At 39.3% G+C, this 24,107-nt stretch overlaps 1 long non-coding RNA gene across 1 annotated transcript in view; it reads left to right on the top strand.

The window, feature by feature from the left end:
* Nucleotides 1-6,325: 6,325 nt before the first annotated feature.
* LOC123996350 overlaps nucleotides 6,326-24,107 on the top strand; it is a 51,719-nt gene continuing 33,937 nt past the window's right edge. Inside the window, exons 1-3 of the long non-coding RNA XR_006831963.1 lie at nucleotides 6,326-7,405; nucleotides 8,791-8,833; nucleotides 20,794-20,908. This is a non-coding gene — a long non-coding RNA (uncharacterized LOC123996350). The remainder of the gene's footprint in view (nucleotides 7,406-8,790; nucleotides 8,834-20,793; nucleotides 20,909-24,107) is intronic.

Below are 24,107 nucleotides of genomic sequence, written 5' to 3'. Positions count from 1 at the left end.
CAGCATTTGCCAAAGTGAATGCGCTTGCTCCCGTATCAAACTTGCCTCTAGACCTCCCTCCATTGATGATGTCGATTATATATGTATTGATGATACAGGTGGGCGTTATCCCTCGGAGAGCCTCTGCGTTAAGTCAATTGGAAATGTCTGCTGATAGTACACTGTACACTGCGGGTCACAGGGCATGGCGTCGGTGCAATAACTGCTACACTGACTCACTTGTGTTGCTGGCATAATGAGTGTTGATGTTAGATTTGGCTCAGGATCTCCTTACCCAACTGTTTAGGTGGAGGGTGGCGGTAGCTGCATCAGGGTAGAAAAGGGTGAATAGTAAAGGTTACTAGACCTAGAGCCTGGCAGTAGTAGTCATGGGTGCCATCTATGCAGGTTTTGTTTTCTGGTTTATAGGACGGTGCATAACAATGAATATGGTGTAAATCAAACTTAGCTACATCTCATATGTGTATGAATCTTAAGTGGATTGAAGGGGCACGTGCTGTTCCCTCTGCATGCCATGCTCTGTAGATTGTTTGACTGATGTTACACTCTTGAACTCTGGCATTTCTCTGGGAATACCTTCCAAATGTCTTCTCCCTGAATAGCATGCAGGGATATTTTCAGTTGATAATGGCTGGTTCTATAGGTCATGCATTTGTGAGCATAGCTATGAGGCGGTTTCCTAGACTAATTTCACCCAGCAGTTAATCTTTTGATAATATTCTGAAGCTAATTTAGATTTTAAACTGAGCCCTGTCATCAAAATAGCTCTTTATAGGCTATAGGCAGTTAGTACTAATTGGTGTAGGGTTAGTGGGCTACGGTGCCCTCAAATATTTGGTCTCTCTTTGACTTGATGCATGACCCATGAGACTCCTTAATGCCCTTATGTGAGGTCAAGCCCTTTGAAGTATGGCTTTTGTCATTCTCAAAAGTGGGACCCTTGATTTGGTCACTTGTAAACCATTGAACCTGACTCTAGTGATTCAGTGGTGTTATGCGGTTATATCTGGTAGAATACATTGAAAAAATGTGATTTATGGATTATGTTACATGCAGAATATTATGGCAATTTTGTAATTCTGTGTCTATAATTAAGTAATTCTGTGTCTATTGATTTGAGGGTTGATTTGAAATTATGTCTATCAATGACTGATAAACTCACTGCTGAGAGGGGATTGATAGACACAAATGTATGGGACTAATCGTGTGCATGCTTTTGCATAATTTAAAATGGGATGTTTGTGTTTGTATAACTCACTGTGTCAGGTTGGACGATATTGCCTTCGATTCTACTATTATGCATTCAATTATAACATTTACATATAGCAGTTTATATGCTCAAATTATAAGATAATTAAAACATGCATATATGATGGAAGGAAATTATATGATAATAGTCATTTATAGTCTAATACTGCAGTGTGGCAGTTAAATGATGTTTTTGTCGTTCTCTTTCTCCTCATCAGAGGGAGACAAGATAAAATCATTGTTTATTCAATTCAACTCCAAGTAGCCATTTCCTGCAGTCAAATTACCTAGTGGCCCAATGGGTGGAACGTTATTCATATTTTTCATAATTTCATAAATATCAACTTTTTTTAAACAACAGAAAATCCATTGTTTCTATGTCAAACTGTTTTGTTATATTTCAGTCTTCTGTAATGTATATAAAGTCTAATATTGGGATGCAAACTTAAAATTGAATACATTTCAACTATATATCTGACATGGTACAGGTGTCTTCCTTTTTTTAAAGCCCATAGATATGTGTGTGAGGTGTATACTTTTGTTTCAAAGTAGATTTGTTTAAGACTACCGAGAAACACTGTGTATGACCCTGAATTAAGCCACTGCAAATTAATTCAAGGAGTCTCTGTCATAACAATATGCTGAAATACACATAGTGTACATTTGGGATATTTATAGCAAACCATATACAGACCATTCATCTGCAGTCGGTTAAGGTACACCAGAGGTATTCCACCAATAGCAGCATCCAACAGAAATCCAGTTACTCAAAAGGAATTGCTGCTGTTACAGATATATTACAGATATATGAGTTTAATACTCTACAATACGTCATATATTTCAAAACTCCAAACTGTCATGAAATGGTTATTTAATCATGGTGGTGGTAGGATAGGGTGGCAATAGCCCGATACAGTAAGAAGATGCTATTAGAGTGGCCCACTGAATTTCCTTTCAACACGTGATTACCAAAATGTTTTGACTTTGTTTACATAGATAACATATGACTCTTTCAAAAGCATAGAGATGTATACTGCATAAAGACACAAGCACAATCACATCCTCTCTGAGGCACACATACATTATATACACACTGCAATATGTTACATTGTCCAATCAGGCAATAGGGCTTTTTGTTACTATATTTTTCTGAATGATCTTAGTGAATCCTGCTCCTCTGTCCAATCAATCCTACGAATTGTATGCTCATAAACAAGATTATTTTGAGTTTAGCCCTGAAGGAAACTTTTCCTGTGAGATTATATGTCCCATCAAGACTCTTTTGAGTTTAGCCCTGAAGGAACTTTTCCTGTGAGATTATATGTCCCATCAAGATTCTTTTGAGTCTAGCCCTGAAGGAACTTTTCCTGTGAGATTATATGTCCCATCAAGATTATTTTGAGTCTAGCCCTGAAGGAACTTTTCCTGTGAGATTATATGTCCCATCAAGATTCTTTTGAGTCTAGCCCTGAAGGAACTTTTCCTGTGAGATTATATGTCCCATCAAGACTATTTTGAGTTTAGCCCTGAAGGAACTTTTCCTGTGAGATTATATGTCCCATCAAGACTCTTTTGAGTTTAGCCCTGAAGGAACTTTTGCTGTGAGATTATATGTCCCATCAAGATTCTTTTGAGTCTAGCCCTGAAGGAACTTTTCCTGTGAGATTATATGTCCCATCAAGACTCTTTTGAGTCTAGCCCTGAAGGAACTTTTGCTGTGAGATTATATGTCCCATTGATAGATTATTGATAGATTATTGATAGTTCAGATAATTATAAATATATTATATTAGATTGATCATATACTCCTGTATGTTTCACTTAATTGGAAAATAGGTAACATGAGAGTGTTCTTTGATAAATAGAAATGCAATTACTGGATAAAGTGTTCCACACAGATCACATTTAAAACGGAGTCTCACTCTAAATGCACCTTTAATTTGAAAGGTAATAGTGAACCTCTTTTTTCTGTAGTTGGGCAGCACGTGTCTAATGTATGTGGCTCTCATAGGTTTTACCACACCCTTTTTCAGTGAAAAGTAATATTGCTCGGCTCTTATGCCCAAGTTGAAACATGAAAACAACAACGCTTTATAAGCATATTAATAATAAACCCCTCAGATTTTGAATCTATGTTAGCATAAAATTGATACAATAGTTCAAATGATTATTCACTATGTTAAATAAAAGTCAATGCAGAATCATATAGTTAATGTTAGGCAACCACAATTTCCAATTTCCAAGATTGACATTCAATTATCGGTTGTTAGCTTTGTTTGATTCACTTTCGATAAATGCATAGATCTCGTCACCAACTGTCTTGATAGAATTTGATTGTGGTCGGGTCCAGTAGGCTACAGGTTTTTCAGGCGTTGTGATCTTCTAGCTGTATATGTTCTTATGGGGATTTTTCGATAACACAGCATGACTCCAGTTTTATTTTCTTTATATTTAAAATACTGAGGATAATCAAATGACGTTTTAATTGTTCTCTTGGGTTATTAACATCATGTCACCTGGAGTTTTCTTCCAGCATACCTTTTTAAACATGGCATTTATGATTATTCTTGTATCTATTTTATGTCATCCACATTATTATTTAAGAAAACGTTTAATTGAGTGCAATTACATAAATTACCAAATGTGATTAGGTCTATATCTCGTAAAAATATTCAAAAGGATGTGTCTCGTCTGTTTATAGACGGCTACAAATATACTACTAATTGCTACGACTAATAATGATACTTACCTTACAATGTAATGAAAGTGTGACCAATAGCCATTTCATTTTGTATAATAGGTTATTCATAAATATTAATCAGATTTCGTGCATTCCATGGACTAGTACTTTCGTCCGATGGGCGTCGCTGTTTCTACAGTTGCTACAGTCCTTGCTTGAATCCTTTATCTTGGGGTGGTTTAGGATTTAAACAAAATTGCCAGTTTAGAGATAGCCTACTCAGATACATGCTGAAATTCGTGAGTCTCAAAAACGGTCATGTAGGCTTATTTCATAGGCTTGTATTCACACTCCTTTATATCAATGTCTAGTAGTCAATAGGAGCTATTAACGCCAAAAATATGCCTTTGCAAGGCATAGATAGGCTTGTAACTGATTTTTACAGTGTGATAAATTAAGTCTGCTATCACGCGATGCCATGAATTAGGTGAAATGCTGCATTTTCAGTTTGTATAAATTTACTGTTCAAATCAGGTTTATACTAAATATTACACCCACAATTCAATTAAAATACGTTGTTAAAATTATAATAGGCAAGTCACGTAAAGAACAAATTCTTATTTTCAATGACGGACCATGATGAGTGCCATGATTCTTATTTTCAATGACGGACAGTGCCTGTTCAGGGGCAGAACGATGGATTTGTACGTTGTCAGCTCGGGGTTTTGAACTTGCAACCTTCCGGCTACTAATCCAACGCTCTAACCACTAGGCTACCCTGCCGCCCCAATAATAATAGATCCTAATATGTTTGATATGCAGGCTATTTAGGTTATTTCAAGCGTTGCGGTTGTGTGAAGTGTAGGCTGTCTGGCATTCCTGACCAACAAAAAAAACTAGTTATTCAGTATCTTTCATGGATAAACTATAGATTACATGAATGAGTTCCATTTACCTCCAAGTTATAGTTTGCTGATAATTAGCTAAATTAATCTGTGGATTTACGTCTGTTAATAAAATTATCCTATATACTTTGTCCAATTGGTTCATTGTATACACTGAGAACCGTTACAAAATGAAGAGGCCCAAGTTAGAGGCCAGCTCATTCAAACGAGTTCTGCTGCCCTTGACATTGATCGTTAAAGATTATGGTTATTATCAAAATCAAATTGTTTCTCAAAGTGACATTGAGTTGCAGCAAAGATGTAAGTTTTTACTTCAGATTTAATCGAAAGATGTAGGCATCATTATTATTATACTTTTACTGCTTTTCTTTGCGTCGACCAAAACTATATCTGGTCAGATGAGCTGATGAAAAAGACTGTAAAAAGACAGTCAATCAAACGAAACGCTTTGATATGAATTTTTATATGATCTAAATAAATTCATGCTAAACATTATTACCATGGCCTAATTGATCAATGTGATGCCTATTATATTCAGATATTCAACAGACGTAAACTAAGAGGAATTTCAGAACCACAATAGGATGTAGTCTTCGTACATCAATTGAAATCATGATCAATGCCATGATCAAATATGAGGAGGAAAGCTGATCAACTTGTTGCACACACACACACACACACACACACACACACACACACACACACACACACACACACACACACACACACACACACACACACACACACACACACACACACACACACACACACACACACACACACACAACTGAAAAAATAACATGTGTATAAGCCTATCATAGTTTGTATTGTAAATACATGTAGTAGCACATTAAGTGAAACAGATATCTCGCTCTCAAAATGTATTACATTTACAGTTTAGCAGACGCTCTGATCCAGAGCGACTTACAGTAGTGAGTTACATACATCTTCGCGTGTTTTCGTACTGGCCCCCCGTGGGAATCGAACTCACAACCTTGGCGTTGCAAGTGCTATGCTCTTCCAACTAAGACACGTTATTTGCCAAAATATCAACCATAGCTATACACTAAAATGCACAAAACGTCGTTTTTGCTAATAACCTACTGAAACCTCTCACGATCCCATTGAATCGTCTAAGGAGGGTAAAGATCCCGGTTCCTGACGTAAGCACGTATTCACTCACGTAGTGAAATACGAGGCGCTTGGAATTGCACGTATCTTTCAACTCAACGCGGAATCCACCTGCAATCAGGCTATCCGTCGTGTTTTCGAATGAAGTACCTGTTCATTTGTTACAAGCGTTAACTCTGTGGTCGCATGAGAAAACACTATTCAACAGCACACGGTTGTGCGCGGTCTGAGGATGGAGACGTAGCCACCGAGACCCACGTAAGGCAACGTGACCCAGAACCTATACAGAACCCAGAGGAAATCATCCTTTCTCATAGTGGTCCTCGACAAGAGGAGGCTGTAGTCAGTGCTTCGCTCATTTGCTCGGCTGAAACGGTGTCTTATCCACCTCTAATAATTGCGCTTGCATGTTCCTTGTTATTTCTGAACGGGACTAAAGGCTTGGCGCGTATTCACTCTCTCTCGTTTTGACTCAGTGACTAGGCAGGCAGTTGACGCAAGTGTTACTTCAAGCAACAAGGCGCAGCACGGGGACCCGAGGTTGCAGTGACGGGTCCCTCTCCGCTGATGCGATGGTGCCGAAGTGTAGGCCAGCAATTTTTAGAACTGTGCCATCCAAGCCTTTCTGCGAGGATTGCAAGAGAGTCGACTTAAAATAATGTGGAGTTGGATGATGGAGTTGTAATTGTAGCCAATGTTGAGTGGGAAAAAAGGAAACATTTGATGGGTAAAAGTTCAGATTCACTTGGAGGTGTAGCTGGCTGGCATTTGGGTGTATTGCGTCTTGGCGAGTGATGGGAAAAGGCTTTCAAGCATTCTATTTCTCTGCTCATGGATCTAACTCGTGTTGGATCCCTTCTATAGATCTCTCTACTTCTGCTTCCACACTAGCCTACATATATCTCTGTCTATCTCTGTCTCTTGTCTAGCGAGTGATTCAGAAAAAGATTATGGGCGTAACTAAAAAGGGTAAAGGAGAATTCACACAGATTTGGAACAATAGACATCAATTCACAATGGACAATGAATAGAGGAACAGAACTGTTTGGGTTTCTGGACACGTCCACGCCAGGCGGGCTCGTGACGAGGCCAACGACATGTGGTGCGGGACTGACTGGCAGTCTGGACACTTGCACAAATTAGAGAGTCGTTTGGCCAGTTTTCTTGTCTCAGGCCACTCAAGCAAAAGTAGACTAATGCCAGTGTTTGTAGTAAACTGCTCCGGATTGGATTGACTCAGTACATACCTTTGGTCTCTTTCAAAGTGTATCTATGCAAGATAGCCCCGGGTTTATTTCTCGCTGGCTCAGTTCAAACTCGTATAGCTGTAGCAAACTCTACACTGCTGCTGCAGAACTCGAGTTTTTATATCATCAAAAATTCTATAGCCTAACTGAAATTCAATGTGGACATCAGTAACGCCTATTTTATTGGATTTACGGTATGTAAGTATGCATGACAATTATTATTATAGCAACGGGTGTCAAGCCTACTTGAGTTGGTTATAAGATCTTAAAAAACTTCAATTTTGGTGGTAGTTTGGAATTGCTTAGGTAGGCCTACTGCTTTTTATTTTTTATTGTTTTATTGTTCTACTTATTACAAACGTAGTCTATAATAATAATATTTGTCCTAATAGCGGAATAACATCATTATAATCCACTTGCATTTATTGTTAGTTTAAAAAAATAATTTATTGAAGTGGTTTGAAATGATAAAGCCTATATATTTTTATTTCCATTGAAAAGTAAGAAAACATTAGCAGTATGTCGGCGTTAATATGTCATGTCTTAACGGAATCGTCCATTGTGCAGTCCGCGGAGTAATGATGGGGTGAACCGAGTGGCCCCAGCGCTGGCGTTTAAAGCAAACAGTTGTGCGATTGTTAGGAGAGCCTGGGAAAATGTTCTGGGGTCTGGGAGGTGGAGTGTCTTGACGCCAGACCCTCTTGTTAAGAAGACTTCTGTGCTCCCAGACACCATTGTCATGCTAATGAGCGCCAGCACGTTGTTGAACTTGATGTTGACTTTCTTTGGGGCTCCATTTTTCTCGGTCACTTGTTTGTGGGAAAATCTTCTCTGGAGCTACAGTGTGAAATGAATTAATCAGCCTTTGCAGCGGACAACAATAGAGCCAAGAGAATCTTGGCAACACACAAAATAATTGTATTATTTTAGATAAACTTTATTTTTCCAAGCCTCAAGAGAACCGAGAAAATACTATCTATAGATATTCTCGGTTTATATTTTTTTTATGACATTGTGACCAGTTGAAATAGGATTCAGCTTACATTTTTTGTTATGTGATGGTAGGCCTATATTATTTCTCTTAGTCGAGCTGCCTGGATTTGTTTTTTTTTCTGATCTTTATTGGTGGATCAAAAAGCTTAATTGCGTTATAAATGGGCAAAGGTTTTGCAATTGAGTGGTAGCACGTTTGCGCGTGTGTGTACTCTCTCCTCTCCCCTCTCTCTCCCTTCACCCACTGGGTAAAGGGATGCATGTTACTGTCATTTTCATATCCAAAGCCCGAAAATATTTATTAGTAGACTAAGCATGTACAATGCTGTCAATTTTCCATCACAAAATAGTTGTGCTCTTTTCGTTTAAAATCAGCTGCTGAAATAGGCCTACCTATATGTCATCTTCGGTGCATTTTGGACTGTGCACCATCTGAATAGATTTTGTTCTGATATTAACAATGTTTTCTTGCATAAGTACACCTGTTTATGTGTTATATATATATATATAGGAAAGTTAGGAAGGTATATATATATATACATATATATATATAGTTGACATTGTATTTTATGCATATATTCAACAGGCAACAGGTGCTGAAATCTGAGAGAGACGTTCATACAAGCAAGGTAAATTATTTCTATGCAATTTCTTTGCGGTAAATGTGTCCGTTTTAAACTAGTAGGCTACCATGGCTTTAGCTGTGATCTGTAGCGTGCATTGATTTCAGAAGAATAGAAGAGACATAAGTCATGTTGGATTTTCTGCACCTATGGTAAATGGTAATATTGCCATTGGCCATAGCTATACCACTTATCTTATTTTATCGATGTGGGGTGAAAGTTAAAGGGTGTGAATAATGTTAAGTAAATTATTATTTTGTTCTCAATATAGGCTACCGTATGGCATAAAGACAGTTGTAGGCCATGCCTTTTGGTAGCCTAATCAGTTCATGTTAGGCTACAAATCCTTGTGAAGCAATGCGAGTATTGGTATATACAACTTTGCAAAGTCCCAATCTATCTCTAGACCTGTGTTAGCATTGTATACACGACAACGATGTATGGGGTGGATTTATACGATAGTGGACTATTCGTACATTCAAGTCAAAGCAGCTATCAGCAACAGCAGCCTACAAGTAACAGAGGCGGATTCGTTTGAGGGCCTATAGACGCTTTCATTCTAACGGCTGATTTGATAGTTTCTATAGCGAGCCCATCAAAGCCATATTATTATGTTATAACTACATTTGAATTATTGTTAGGAGGAGCCGGTTAATAAATGATAAAAAGACATCGGAAATGGGCTACTTTGCCCTGACCAATGAGCAATATGAATAGTACACAATATTATAGCTATTTACATTGTACATTTACAGATGTTATCATAACATTATTGATTTAACAATATGGTGTAGAATACTATTAATCATTGTAAAATGTATGCCGCCTTTATCAACTTAGCCTAGGCTACCTCTATTATTTAGGCCTACTATGTGGAGATGACATAGACATTAGTCAAATAATAGTTCAAAGGTAAGGCACTGACGAAAATATGTTCCTCTATAAATGTATAGGCTACCAGAAACCTGCGTCCAGCCATACAGTATAGGCTATGCCATGTGGACAGTGCACCTATCATGGAAGCCTATAAAATAGGACATGACGCAGGAAGGGGGCGTGCCTGGTCCTATGATGGTCCATAATGAATTCACCTAAGGCTGAATTATGAGGTGGTTTTGCACCAAGGAAAGAGGAGGGCCTGGAAGTATTCAAAAACACTACTTAAAAAATATACTGTTAACTGTGCCCAGATATAGGCCTTACAGACCGTCACCTGTACAAAGTTAGGAAGGTAAGACAAAAACTAAGAGGAAATATGAATCTATTGTCATAATGCTAATTTATACTATATCTGACATTTACAGGTGCAAATGTTGCTTTATACTGGTTTAGAATGCCTAAATCAGGCCCCATGCATAAATGACCGTCTCAAAACATTTCAAGAAAACAAATTTGTCAATTTCTCAGCTATGGGCTACCGAATCCCGGAGCCGACTAGGTGAAAAATCTTCCGGTGTGTCCTTGAGCAAGGCACTTAACCTTATTTGCTCTTCGTCTGCTAAATTATGTAAATGTAGTCTCCCATTGGCCATAAGTTCACCTATAATGTCAGGTATTGAGGTTTACATGTTACTCAAATGAAATATGATTGTTGTTGTAGAAAAGTAATTTATAGGCCCGTCATCACTGCTGAACATGCTTCGATCTACTTGCTTATCTCTTCAACAAAATCAAAGTCTTCAACGATCTCATCTATAGCTGGGTTGCCTTGTTTCTTTGGTTAATATTGTACATATATTGATTGCAGTCCCAGAACAGCAAAACATCTACCCCTACACAAATCCAATTTAACCAGACCGCTAAATAATCATAGGCCAAGAGCGCGAGCTCTCATTGGCTAGCTCAGCACCTGTCATTCATTTTCATCTGTGCCGTGGTAGATTAACAGAATAAATAGATGTCCTGAATATTCGCTTTGTATGAGGAGACGCGGCAAGGTCTAGGGCGGGCTGTGCCCAGCTCTTGTTAACGGGGAATTGGTCTTCTGATACATTAGTGATAAGGGTTTATATGCTACTGTAGCCCGTAATGACCATGCACAAAATACAATATTTTTTTGTTTGACAGAGATCTCAGTACCAATTTCTACTGTAAATTATTAACCTTGTGTGTGGTGTTTTTTATAGGTAATAATGCAGTAACTTCAGTTAATTTCACACCATGCATTACATGTAAAGGTCTTTTATATATTTATTGATGTTTTTGTGAATATTTAAATTATTAACTGTCATCTTGAAGTTCTCCATAGTAGCCTAGATTGCTAACTGTTTCCAATGGCTATCAAAAAACATTAGGGCTTATTATGACGACTGGAGAAATATGCTATATTTTGACCTATGAGAAAATATTTTGGCTAATAACACATCCTTGTGAAAAATCCAAGAATTGTACCCTAAATCATGTTAAAGGCTATTACTTGAAATGCCTATATGATACGTTGACTCTAATGATCTTTTAACCTTCCAATTATGAAACGAAGATAAATGATTAAGTATGGATTGATGACAGTGGTTATATCCCTTGGAAGAAAACATTGTTATAACTTTGTCATAGTTTCTGTAAAAATCAACTAGCCTAATAAGTTTATATTATAATAATCATAATATTGGCAAACCAAGTCATTTCTTCCATTGTTGGTGACCCTATAATATTGAAATGATAGATTTCTGAAAACAGTTCATTTGACGTTAGTACAAAGTAGCTTCAAAGCCTATATATTCGTAACAGCATATGAATCATTCTCACCCGTGTATAAAATATAATTCAAGTTTGGGTGTTATTGAAGGAGTAGCCAAGAAGGCTACATTATAGATCATATACCTTTTCGAATGGGTGAAAAAACGAATCGAATTTTGGTTTGTGTAAGAGTAATGCATAAGGCTTTGTAACGAACTGTACGTGATGAAATTTCACACAACAGTCACATTGTCATACTGTACTGTAGTTTTAGGCTATACATAACTAGGTACGGTCTGTGTTTTCATTACGGTCATGCATGAGACGGTTTCGAGGTTTGAAATTCAAGTTAATGTGTAGGCCTAATATCAATAGTGGGTATTTGGCCTATACGCTGAGGGGTAGCCTCAAAATATGAAAACCGATTGATACTTTTTAAATACGCGCTATTATTCACATGAATGAAACATGGTTGTAGGCCTACAGTAGAGTCAGACATGTGCCATGTATGAGAGACTCGTTATAATGCTTTGTAATTTTGATTCAGTGAAATGGTTCATTCCATTGTCTGGTCTCGGTTTTACATTTCGCATGTGGGAGATTCCATTTTCTCGTGAAGAATAGGGGATGTCTCAGCAGAATCAAACATCGTCCATTGGTTGCCTCTAGCCTACTGTTTTAGTATTGCACTTTCACGTCATTGATACACCAATATTTATTTCATAACTTTAAGGTGTGTGTGTGTGTGTGTGTGTGTGTGTGTGTGTGTGTGTGTGTGTGTGTGTGTGTGTGTGTGTGTGTGTGTGTGTGTGTGTGTGTGTGTGTGTGTGTGTGTGTGTGTGTGTGTGTGTGTGTGTGTGTGTGTGTGTGTGTGTGGAGACTGTCATTTGTGTGTTGTAGATATTAACATCTAGTTATGTACACGCTCAGTTAGGCCTACTATAAAATGATCCCTCACAAACGAAATTACAGACTTCTCAAAATGTATCAATGTCTAATTGGTTTAGTTTATTCTTCGCCATGTCCTTAAATTCATGAGTTGAGGAATTCAGATAAAAACACTATTTCATATAACTAGCCTACCATTTTGACTGCAATGATAGGAATGATAGTATGAATACAGCAATTTCTTTTCACTGATTTAAGAGCAAACTGTGTTTGAGGATTTATATAAAGCACATAATCATTAGGCTAAAAGAGCAGTAACTGGACTAGTGATTAGGTTATTATTCAAAAGAGAATTTATGTTAATTTGGCACCAAATACTCCAAAGTTGGTCAAATTATGTTTCACATGATCAAATAACGATGATGAATGATTAAGAAACGATTCATCTTTTCAATCTTTATTACACTTATTAAACCGTTGTTTTATCGGGTCTATGTCTTCAACTCTGTAACATGTTGCAATACAATGCACATTACATGCTTTCTGGTGAGCATAGCCTAACTCCAGCAACATATATATATATATATGCTACTGATTTCCTATTCATATTCAACAAGAATGGGTGTGTCAAAGAAGTATGGTGACCTCCACAGTGGGAAGTGTCATATAGGCCTAGAATGTTATTGAATGGCAACTCGTTGTCAATGGCTTTTCATGATAATCTGAGATTGGAGTGACTGGCCTGTTCCTACCTCGAATAATCAGATGAAAGTAAGATTGCGTGTTGACCTCGATCAGATAGGCCTAAGTATTCTCTCCCTGCATTGTACAATAATGGCATTGGCGTTTTATATGACAAAATGAGCTACATACTGGCCTAGTTTATAAGATTCATATTTGTTGTTGTTGTTGTTGTTGAGGGGAATTAAGTTTTGTGCATTATGATATCCAATGTTCTTTTGATAGTGGAATGGATTTTAAGCCGGCTTTATTCAGTGAGCTGCAATACATCAAAAGAGAGAGTAGTTCTTTTTTTCACTGATGTCTATGCACTGAGAACCAGAGAGGGAGGCTCTGGTGTTATGCTATTTTGGAATCTGAGGCTATTGCAGAGCGCTTGGTCACGGCCGTGTTCACCACAGTGTCCCAGGGTTTCTCAACCATGAGTGTCAATAAGCATACCTAATGCTGGTGACATCACATTTCTATTGGCCGTGTGACCCCCCGTGGCCTGTGAGAGTTTCTCCCAGCCCCAGCCAAGCTCCCGGTGCCTCTGACCATGACAGTTGCGTCTCTTTCTCCTCTCCTGGTTTTGTGGTGAATTTCTCAATAACGTGTTATGACCGGTGTACTTCCATAGTGCTCCCGGAGACGGTGTGCGTACAAGCTTTGTTTGATGAATGTACCGGAAATGTATGGAACATCTTTTGAGCATTTGTGGATCCGTGGCTCTCACTCTACTGACAGAATGGCTTCGTATCAGGAGTTGAATGGGAATTCAGAATTTGCTTGTTTGCCTATGTGAGCCATCATGGAATGTTTATGCAGGCCTCTATATAGCCTTTAGTGTGCCATTTGATTACTAAAGATGAATCCCTACAACAGAGGGTTGTAATCATTATTTGAATGTGAGTATTACATTTAAAAAAAAATAATGCATGTGCCTTGTTTATTAGCCTATATTGTTGTGGTGTCAGACGTGGCCTTGTGTTCTTAAACGAATCATCAGCAAGACAGTGTTGGAAATGAAGGACAGTCTGTACAGTATAAAGACTCGTGGATGCTATGTGTAGAAATCAATAGACATTTGCTCTTTCATCATATAGAACAAAGTACTTCTATTAGTCGGTGGATACTTTCAGATATTATCAAGACGTTTCCATTTATTTATTTGAATTTGATTGAATCCAGGGCCAATGCCTGAATATAGTCTACTATTCATGTCCTCTTTTCCATTTAATTCAATATCCATTCAAGATCAAATTGTCAAGAGCATGTGCTTTTAATGCAGTTCATTTAAAGGGGAACTGAAGCTGCTCTCTGTCAAGTATGTTGTTGACATTTACTTGTAGTCCTTACAGCAAGCTGCAGCTCATGCTTTCATAGTTTGCCATGTTAGATCCTTTTCTCTAGTCATTTACTCAACATGGAAGCTAGTCTATGGTATGAACTGGTCGATTGGAGCTGGCATTTAAAACGACTGTGGTTGTTTGGGTTGCATTGTGATATTTAAGGGATAATGTAGAAGCCTTTCTGGCCTTTACCTATCCATGACGTTTCTGTTGCAGACTTGGTACTGTTGATATGGTCCGTGTTGATATGGCTTGGCATTTGTGAGTTCAAAGTTAAGCCTTTGCTGTGTGAAGGACTTGTAGGCGGGGCTATACTGTACTAGGCCTAGATGATTAAGAACAACTAATTGAATTTGGGATGGTAGTTTCGGGAGCATGTGCATGTAGGGAAGCATGGCTTTTTCTCTGATGACGGCTAGTTTATGCATGATGATATTGTGTACAATGTCCACCACGCTCATTTCAGCCTATTCAAAACATTGTAATATTACAGTCATAAATAATAAATTCGGGTATACATAAGCAAGCTCTTGAAACCGGGCCTTATAGCGTAACCTATTACATTCGCACGCACGCATGCAAGTGTGTGTGTGCGCGTGTGCGTGTGCGTGCGTGCGACAGAGCGTGTTTGATAGCGAGAGCTCGCGTCTGCATACAAGCGAATGTAATGGCTCCATGTGACCACAACAGAAGCACTGAAGCAGCATCGGGCACGCGGCGGTCCCTTTAAGAGACGTGGGTTAGTTTCTCTCTTTGGTTATCTAGCTGTATGAGTTTATGTGATATCATAAAGCTAGAGAACCGAATGTATAAACTAATTCTGCAGACTTCAGGAACCACCAATGGAGCGAAGCGAATCTGGACCGGGGGATGTCGGAGAAAGGCACCGAGCCCTGGAACTAAAAGCAGGCTGTGCCCGCTGAAAGCACCGGAAAACGCCGCTGTTCCACGGGGGGTAAAGATGTAATAAATGTTGCCTCAAATCGGATTAATAGCCTGGAATGGCATTCCCAGGAAATGTATGGGGAGACATTGGACAGAATCGCATAATCGTTTCTATCGGAGATGAGGGGTGGTCGCGACAGTGGTACCCGGAATCTATATATGCGGATACTGTTGCCTAATGATGATTAATTGAAGTGATTTTGCATGATGTGTACTTAATTAATTATGTAATTGGGGTTCGGTGTATGACCCGGGGGTGAGAAGAAACGGTAAAAGAGAACAGTTTCAACCGATTGGTCCTGTCTAGTGAGTCACGTGCCCTGCTGAGCAGTAGACTATAACAATCGGAATATAACAATCGGACCTAATGCACATATGGCTGGCCTGTAGCTACAGTATGTTGGCAAGCAGCTGTGCCTCTCAGATCAGAGAGCAATCGGACTGCATGCCCTTTTTATTTTCTGTCTTAAAGTTGATGATAAGGGGCCACAGTGGAATGCCTAGACATATTAAAGAGTTGCTTTTAATTTCAACCCACAGGAATGAGGTCACTGAGGCAGTGTTGCTGCTGCATTGCTGTTGGATTAGGCTGGTTTGCATCTTGCCAAACATTGTCATCGCCAGCATTATTCTGTATAGTCTAATAACTGGTAGGCCTATGTTCATTTGGGCTGAAGGAACAATGTGAAGATGTTTGTACCATCATAACCGTGGCCTTGTGTATGATGCTCTCATTAGAAAAGGCTCTCAGACCCTCAGAGGAGAAAACAAAATGTCAGTTTTCTGTGTGCCCTGCTTCCAGAGATAACATCTAGCCCTCCATGTAGCCTACAGATGGGTACAGACAAGGAAACATGCATTCTTCTACACATTATGATGACGCTGACCCATAAGTAGGTCTACTAAAACCAAGATGCAGGGCGGTCCAATCCGAATGTTCTAGGAAGTGTGGTGAGGAAGGGCGGCACATAAACATGTGTTAATATGACCGTATAAAGGTAAAGCAACCTTTATCATTGGGTAACTCACTGTACTTTGAGTTGTGTGTCTTTTGCTTTGGCAATATACTGTTTACAGGCTGGTTACTGTCACTGACAGCTGTTGATCTGATTAAGGATGGCCATAACAGTGAGGCTTGCATGGCAGTAAATACACAGAGGAATGTGTATAATTGACAGGTAGTTTGTGAGTGCTCTCCGGACTCCCAACGTTGACCGCTGAGTGAATCGGAGGTGATTGTGAGTGCCAGATAATGCCGCCAAGGCCAGGGTTGGCTGGGTGGTGAGAGATGAGCCGATTGCAGGGCGTATTTATGTCAACCTCTTTTGGATGGACAAGTGTCCGTCATCGATCTCACTGATGCTCCAGTCCAGTCCCATGCACTCCCTGGTCGTGAGAAGGGATTTACATTGGCCTGTTGAATTTGTAACAAGCTAGCTACCTTGGCTGCCGTTCATTCACTCCTAGTCGCCGTGTACAGGGGTGGAGAGGAGAGGAGGGAGACTGCACCACAGTAGAGGGTTATAGCTAGGCCTACCTGCCTGGCCCATCCTGTTGCAGTAAACCCAGGGCTTGGCCCAGTGGTTATAGCTGGGGAGTAACCTAGGATACTCCAGGCTCTTTTACAGGCCTTTGTTTATTAGGCTGTGGGTTGTTCATTGAGCATGTAGGCCCAGATTTGAATGATATTTTCTACATGGAACACTTCAAGTTGAACTCTGACATGTGGCTGTGTGATACAGGTTACTCTTGTGTTCACTATGTTTAGCTCTAGGATACTGATTTATGGATTTTGCTGCTTTGGTATGTTCGTTGTGCACTGTTTCAGGTATGAGCAAAGTCACCCAAAATATAGGCAATGTAAGCTCTGGTCTATTTTTTGAAATTGCAGGCTGATGGGACATCATGCCAATTTGGGCGGTTTAAATTCAGTTATTCTTTGTCTGTAATATTACACATTTGAAAATAGCTCACTATTTACACATTACCAATGGTACTAAGATAAACCGTCTATTCCAGTGTCTATTCGTTTATGATAAATCATTCAGCGGCATACCTCTCTGGACGCAACCCAACTCATGTACGTTGAATCGCCTCTACATTTAATACCATATTTACATCTTATCAGTTTAATGCGGCTTCCTTCCTGGTTCCAGCCCAGACACCTTAGTAGTCTGTGATTTAAGGCCTAAACAACCCACACCGCACCACCCACAGACAAATCATAGTGGAATTCATGTAGTGCTGAGGCCTAATAAATGAGGGATCTAGGCAGGGCTCCTTTGAGATTGAAATGCAGTGTGTGGTGTGCCTGAGAGCATGGCTAGAGGTTTCCCCACATGAATATGTGTCTGTATGGTCTTGTATGTCTGAGTGGCTGCCACCAGGGCCCCCAGCAGATGGAGGCTTGTCTCTGTCTCGGCACCTGGCATAAAGCAGCCGAGATGAAATCTAGATGAAAATACATTTGTACTCCCCTAAATCCATGCTGCATTTGATTACACTGGAGAAACAAAGAGATATGAGAGTAGATGAGAGGGTTCCAGACACATAGCTGGAGACCAATCAGAAAGGAGGGGGAAGATGGTTGTGTATACATGAGGTGTATTTCTAACCTCTGTTGTAGATGAGGAATTTGTCTATTAGCCTACGTTTGATATGCAGCCTTACAGGACACTGATAACACAATGCATTTGGTGGGGCCACGTCCAGTATCTTGCTGTGTGTTTACCTTTTGCAGATATGATGACTCTCTGAATGTATGCTCCGCCGGCTTTTATTCTCTTATTGTTTGGCGTGTTTGAACATTGTTTTAGGTTTTACATTAGGATGTAAAGCCATGTCGCCATCTTGACAAAACAGACCTATACAGTAGATACTATCAGTAGGTCTATAGTGTCATCATACATGATACTATACTGGACTCTTTAGCTGGTGAGGGTGGGTGGATGGTGGATGTTCAAGGGTTTGTGGATGTACCCATAGTGCTTAATTGTTTGCATAACAATGTCCGGATCATAGTTCTGTGTAGCAAATAAATCCTATATTGTTCTGGTTTATTCTCTCCCCATGGTATACAAAAAGGATCCAATGTGCATATTCAATATACCAATGGTTGAATTGTTTTTAAACACTACCTATTGTCTGTAATCACCAACTCCCCGATGAGCTGTCAGAGGATGAATGTAAGCAAAAACTCAGTAAAATTGTCTAATAACTGAATTCCCTGAAATGAGTCCATTATATTTTGTTTATCCTCAAACCCTCGTACTGTAAGTTTACTCATAGGAAGTAATTTTTTGTTTTGTTTTAATTATTAATTATTATCATTATTATACCCCTTTTTAATTGTCTGCATTGCTGATTGACATCAGCCACAGGTTCACATTGGTGCCATCATGAATTTACAAAGTCGATGTTTGTTTTTATTTTCACCTCAAGAAGCAAGCAAATGACCTATTACTTTTCTCTATGAACTTATGAATTCAGAGTTTGGTAGCTTAGCAACAGCCTCTGACCCATGCAACAAAATGGAACAAATGAAAGGCTGATATGCTGTTCCACTGGCAATGCTAAGGACGGTGCCACATTTTTTGAAAGCTGGATGCATTGTTATCTTTCAGCATTTTATGTTGGATTAACAATAGGAACTAACAGTGTGTGTCTCTGTGCATAGCTTGTGTGTGCGGACCTTGTGTCGAATGGAAAGGTTGAAGATGACCATTTTTTTTAAATATCTATGACAGGGCCAACTTGAAAGCCTAGTGCCTCAACTCAAATGCAAATTGTCACGAGGCCCTTAAACCATGTTTCACACATTACATAGACCTGCTACTACATTTTATTTTACTGTATAAAATCGAAAAGGTTATTAGAATATTTTTACTAGTATGGAACAATTGATGTCACTTCGGCCAATTTTAGGCCTGGGTTATCACGAAAACGTGTAGAACACCTGACCTGCAGTAGCATGCAACAATATAAGACTATAACATGCATCTTTCTGAATAAACAAGAACCTGTAAATGTAAGCATCCATTTTAGTATGCCTATCGAAATTGAATGTGTTGTGTGTTGCACAGTGTGGGCGAGCGTGCTCTCGACATAATTAAACGTGTGACTGTGATGGGGGTGAAGTAGCCTAAAGTTTGAAACACGCGGGTCAGCTTGAATTCAATATTAAAGCTGCACAAACTCCTCGTTTTGTTGCATCAGTTCTCAGAGTTTAATTGATCATGGCTAGTTTGAAGGGAATACTTTTTCTATTGGCTATTGAGAAGTATCCTGGTATCCATTATCTGATAAAGAACACACTGAATATGCCTGTAATACCGTTTAAATTGGATGTTGCTTAGTGTTCAAATGTTGTGGATTACTTTTTAAATTTCCCCAAATATTCTGTTGTTCTGAGAAAATAGTTTATAATTCACTCAAGCAAATAGCCAATATTTCAGCATTATTCTCATTAAATCTTGTTTTGCTTGTTATACTTTCAACGCTATTTCCATCTCTGTCGAAGATGTGGCATTTCTTGTTTCCTCCATTACAATATTGCGGTAGCCTACATTATGGTTCGATTGTAATGTTTTAACTTGAAACGTCGATGTGCATATAGGACGGTATATATTTTTGCGACAGATAAACCAAGTTACCATTGTTTCCATGAAATGTAGGACTACATCGAACGGATACTTTCGTTGTTACCTAACCATAGCATATGCATTTGGTTACTTGATGTAGCCTACATTTGATTTTGTCTAATATTTCAGAGGCTGTAAGTGTAAAGGGTCCAACAAGTGAATAATTGTGTCTTGGTCTGTAGTGGAAGACAATCTTATAATTTCACATACATCTCAGTAGGCGACTTGTTCTCTAAACGTTCAATATGTTTTATTATTTTGTTCTGAGAATAATGTACACATTATTATTATTATTACATTAACAAATAGTATATTACATTTTATAATAACTAGGTTGCATTATACCAACGCAGTGGAGATAATTACTGGTCCTGTATGTACAATTGAGGCTATATTGACGTGGAAAAATCTGTAATTAAACATTATTTATTCAAGATGTCTTCTATAGCTACTCATGGAGTCCATGTTCAAGAGCTAGGTCATCTGATGACTGAAAGCTCAGTGTCATTAAGTCATTTATTGTTTTGTAGTGTGTGTGTGTGTGTGTGTGTGTGTGTGTGGCATCAGAGACATTATATTATACGTGTGTAATCCCTAAGGTCTCTCTCCAGTACTGCTAAACAATATACACCTTATTCAGACACCTCAAGACCTGAAAACATGCCTGCTGTGTCATACAAAAACAACTACTGCAGAAATTCGACTACATGCATCACCATCTCAATGGAATTTTCTGTGTTTGCAGGATGCAGGACCTTGGACAGATATACCATCTTCTGAAGCCAGAAAAACAAAAATACGCAGAGAAATAAATGAGTGAGAGAGATCAGTAGCTGTGTGGGCCTGGACAAGGAGAACAGGTGAGAGTCCTAATAGTAGCCACAATGCTATCTTAGCATGCATAATGAGTTTTATTTGTATTTTTTGAGGGGGAGGGGGGTGAAAAGTTTATATTCTGAAGAGGCCTTGTACTTCTCATTCATGTGGGAACATTTCACACTGTCAGAAAATGTCTCTTAGAAACAATAACAACAATTGTACTAGTCTTAACAAATACTGTATGGACACATGAAAAAAAATAGTATGTAGGATTTGGAAAATTACCAAATTGTAATGCTAGCAGAGTTAAAACACACCAGACCTTATGCTTCTTAGACCTAGTGAGGCAGAAGATGTTGAAGACTGTACAGCTAACTCCTGACATAAATTCAATTGTTTAAGTTAGGCCAGAGTCTGAGGTCGATCTCAGCTCAGAAACTTCACAATAAAAGAGACATCTTGATTTTTGTTGTCTGATTACAGATTAATTTAGTTTTGGATAACTTTTGTTTGGCCATCATCAATTTCCCATGATTTTAGTCATATTAACAATATTTACACTGCCTTCAGAAAATATTCACAACCCTTTAATTGTTAATTTTTTTTGTCAACGCTCTACACAAAATACTGTGTAATGGCCTCCCGGGTGGCGCAGTGGTTAAGGGCGCTGTACTGCAGTGCCAGCTGTGCCGTCAGAGTCCCTGGGTTCGCGCCCAGGCTCTGTCGGTCCGTGGGGCGACGCACAATTGGCCTAGCGTCACCCGGGTTAGGGAGGGCTTGGTCGGTAGGGGTGTCCTTGTCTCATCGCGCACCAGCGACTCCTGTGGTGGGCTGGGCGCAGTGTGCGCTAGCCAAGGTGGCCAGGTGCACAGTGTTTCCTCTGGCGCATTGGTGCGGCTAGCTTCCGGGTTGGATGCGCACTGTGTTAAGAAGCAGTGCGGCTTGGTTGGGTTGTGTATCGGAGGACGCATGACTTTCAACCTTCGTCTTTCCCGAGCCCGTACAGGAGTTGCAGTGATGAGACAAGATAGTAGCTAATACAAAAATTGGATACCACGAAATTGGGTATAAAGTATAATATTTGTAAAACATTAATGAATTATAAAACACTATATCTTGATTAGATGAGTATTCAAGTCCCTGAGTTGTTAGAATACATGTTAGAATCACCTTTGACGGTGTTTACAGCTGTCTTTCTGGGTAAGACTTTAAGAGCTTTCCACACCTGGATTGTGCAACATTTGCCCATTGTCCTTTTCAAAATTCTTGTTGATCATTGCTAAACAACCATTTTCAGGTCTTGCCATATATTTTCAAGCAGACTTAAGTCAAAACTGTAACTCGGCCACTCAGGAAAATTCACTGTCTTCTCGGTAAGCAACTCCAGTGTAGATTTGATCTTGTGTTTTAGTTTATTGACCTGCTGAAAGGTGAAATCATCTCCTAGTATTACTTTAGTGCCTTGTTACTAACAGGATGCATGTCTTGGAATATTTTTATTATGTACAGGCTTCTTTCTTTTCACTCTGTCAATTAGGTTAATATTGTGGAGTAACTACAATGTTGTTGATCCATCCTCAGTTTTCTCCTGTCACAGCCACTAAACTATAACTGTTTTAAAGTTACCATTGACCTCATGGTGAAATCCCAGAGTGGTTTCCTTCCTCTCCGGCAACTGAGTTAGGAAGGACGCCTGTATCTCTGTAATGACTGGATGTATTGATACACCATCCAAAGTGTCATTAATAACTTCACCACGCTCAAAGGGATAATGGATGTCTGTTTTTTTAAATTACCAATCTACCAGTAGGTGCCCTTCTTTGTGAGGCATTGGAAAATCTCCTTGGTCTTTGTGGTTGAATCTGTGTTTGAAATTCACTTCTTGACTGTGGGACCTTACAGAAAATTGTATAGGTGGGGTACAGAGATGAATGAGTCATTCAAAAATCATGTTAAACACTATTATTGCACAAATAGTTAGTCCATGCAACTTATTTTCTGACTTGTTAAGCACTTTTTTTAAACTCCTGAACATATTTAGACTTGCTAAGGTGTTGAATACTTATTGACTCAAGACATTTCATTTTTTCTTCATTTTTTCTTCATTTATTAACATTTCTAAAATATAATTCTACTTGGGGTAGTGTGTGAATTTTTGAATTCAGGCTGTAACATGACAAAATGTGGAAAAAGTCAAGTGGTGTGAATACTTTCTGAAAACACTGTATGCCAGGCCCTCATCCATTTAGCCCTGGCAACTTTGTGAGTGTGGTTTTTTACACTCTCATTCCTCCACCCTCTCTCACTTTTACCCCTTCTTTAAAATGTCTCATCCAATTTGTTTGATTCTTGAGTTTTGGCAGATGAGGCGTAGGGTGGCCTGGTTGTGTAATCTATATTTTAATTCCTTTGTCCATGCTCCTTATCCCTTTAAGATACTTGGGGGACCTTGGCAGAGTGTGTGTGCAAGGTGTGCTCATGTGGAAAAGGCTGCGAGTGTGGCTAAGTCCCTCACCCCTGTAATTCCCCCACTGCCCCCCCTCCCTCCTCCCCTCAGCCCAAGCCATGCCTCCTCCTAAAACCCTCTCCCTAACCCACTTCTGCCCCCCCTCTCCCAAACACACACACCCCCTCTCCCTCTCTCTGTCCCTAACAGCACAATCTCAAGTCAGAGTTCAATGGCACTTATTTTATTCCTTCTTTCTTTCTTTCTTTCTTTCTTTCTTTCTTTCTTTCTTTCTTTCTTTCTTTCTTTCTTTCTTTCTTTTCTTTCTTTCTCTCTCTCTCTCTCTCTCTCTCTCTCTCTCTCTCTCTCTCTCTCTCTCTCTCTCTCTCTCTCTCTCTCTCTCTCTCTCTCTCTCTCTCTCTCTCTCTCTCTCTCTCTCTCTCTCTCTCTCTCTCTGTTTTTACTCTGGTGAGTTTTTTTTTGCAAGACGGGGGTTCAGTCACCTCCCTCCCTATGTGAACTTTAGCAGCAATTCTCCAGGCACACATGCATTGTGAAACACAGATTGAAAAAGAAATGAGTACTTTTCCTCTCTCCCACGCTGGGCTCAGCCTCTGTGAGTAGCGTTGGAGTCGCTCCAGGATGGGATGGAGTAGTGTGTATGTTTTTCCACTGTGATTGTAAAAGTCATGAGATGTTTCATTGGTGAAAACGAAAGTAATCAATTCCCTCAGCAGACCTCTGTGAGGCTTTTTGTGTGGTGGTATTTAATATTCAGTATCATATTAGACAAC

The sequence above is a fragment of the Oncorhynchus gorbuscha genome, linkage group LG15 (genome assembly GCF_021184085.1).
Source record: "Oncorhynchus gorbuscha isolate QuinsamMale2020 ecotype Even-year linkage group LG15, OgorEven_v1.0, whole genome shotgun sequence".
NCBI lineage: Eukaryota > Metazoa > Chordata > Actinopteri > Salmoniformes > Salmonidae > Oncorhynchus > Oncorhynchus gorbuscha.
This window is presented reverse-complemented; position numbering and strand designations above follow the sequence as displayed.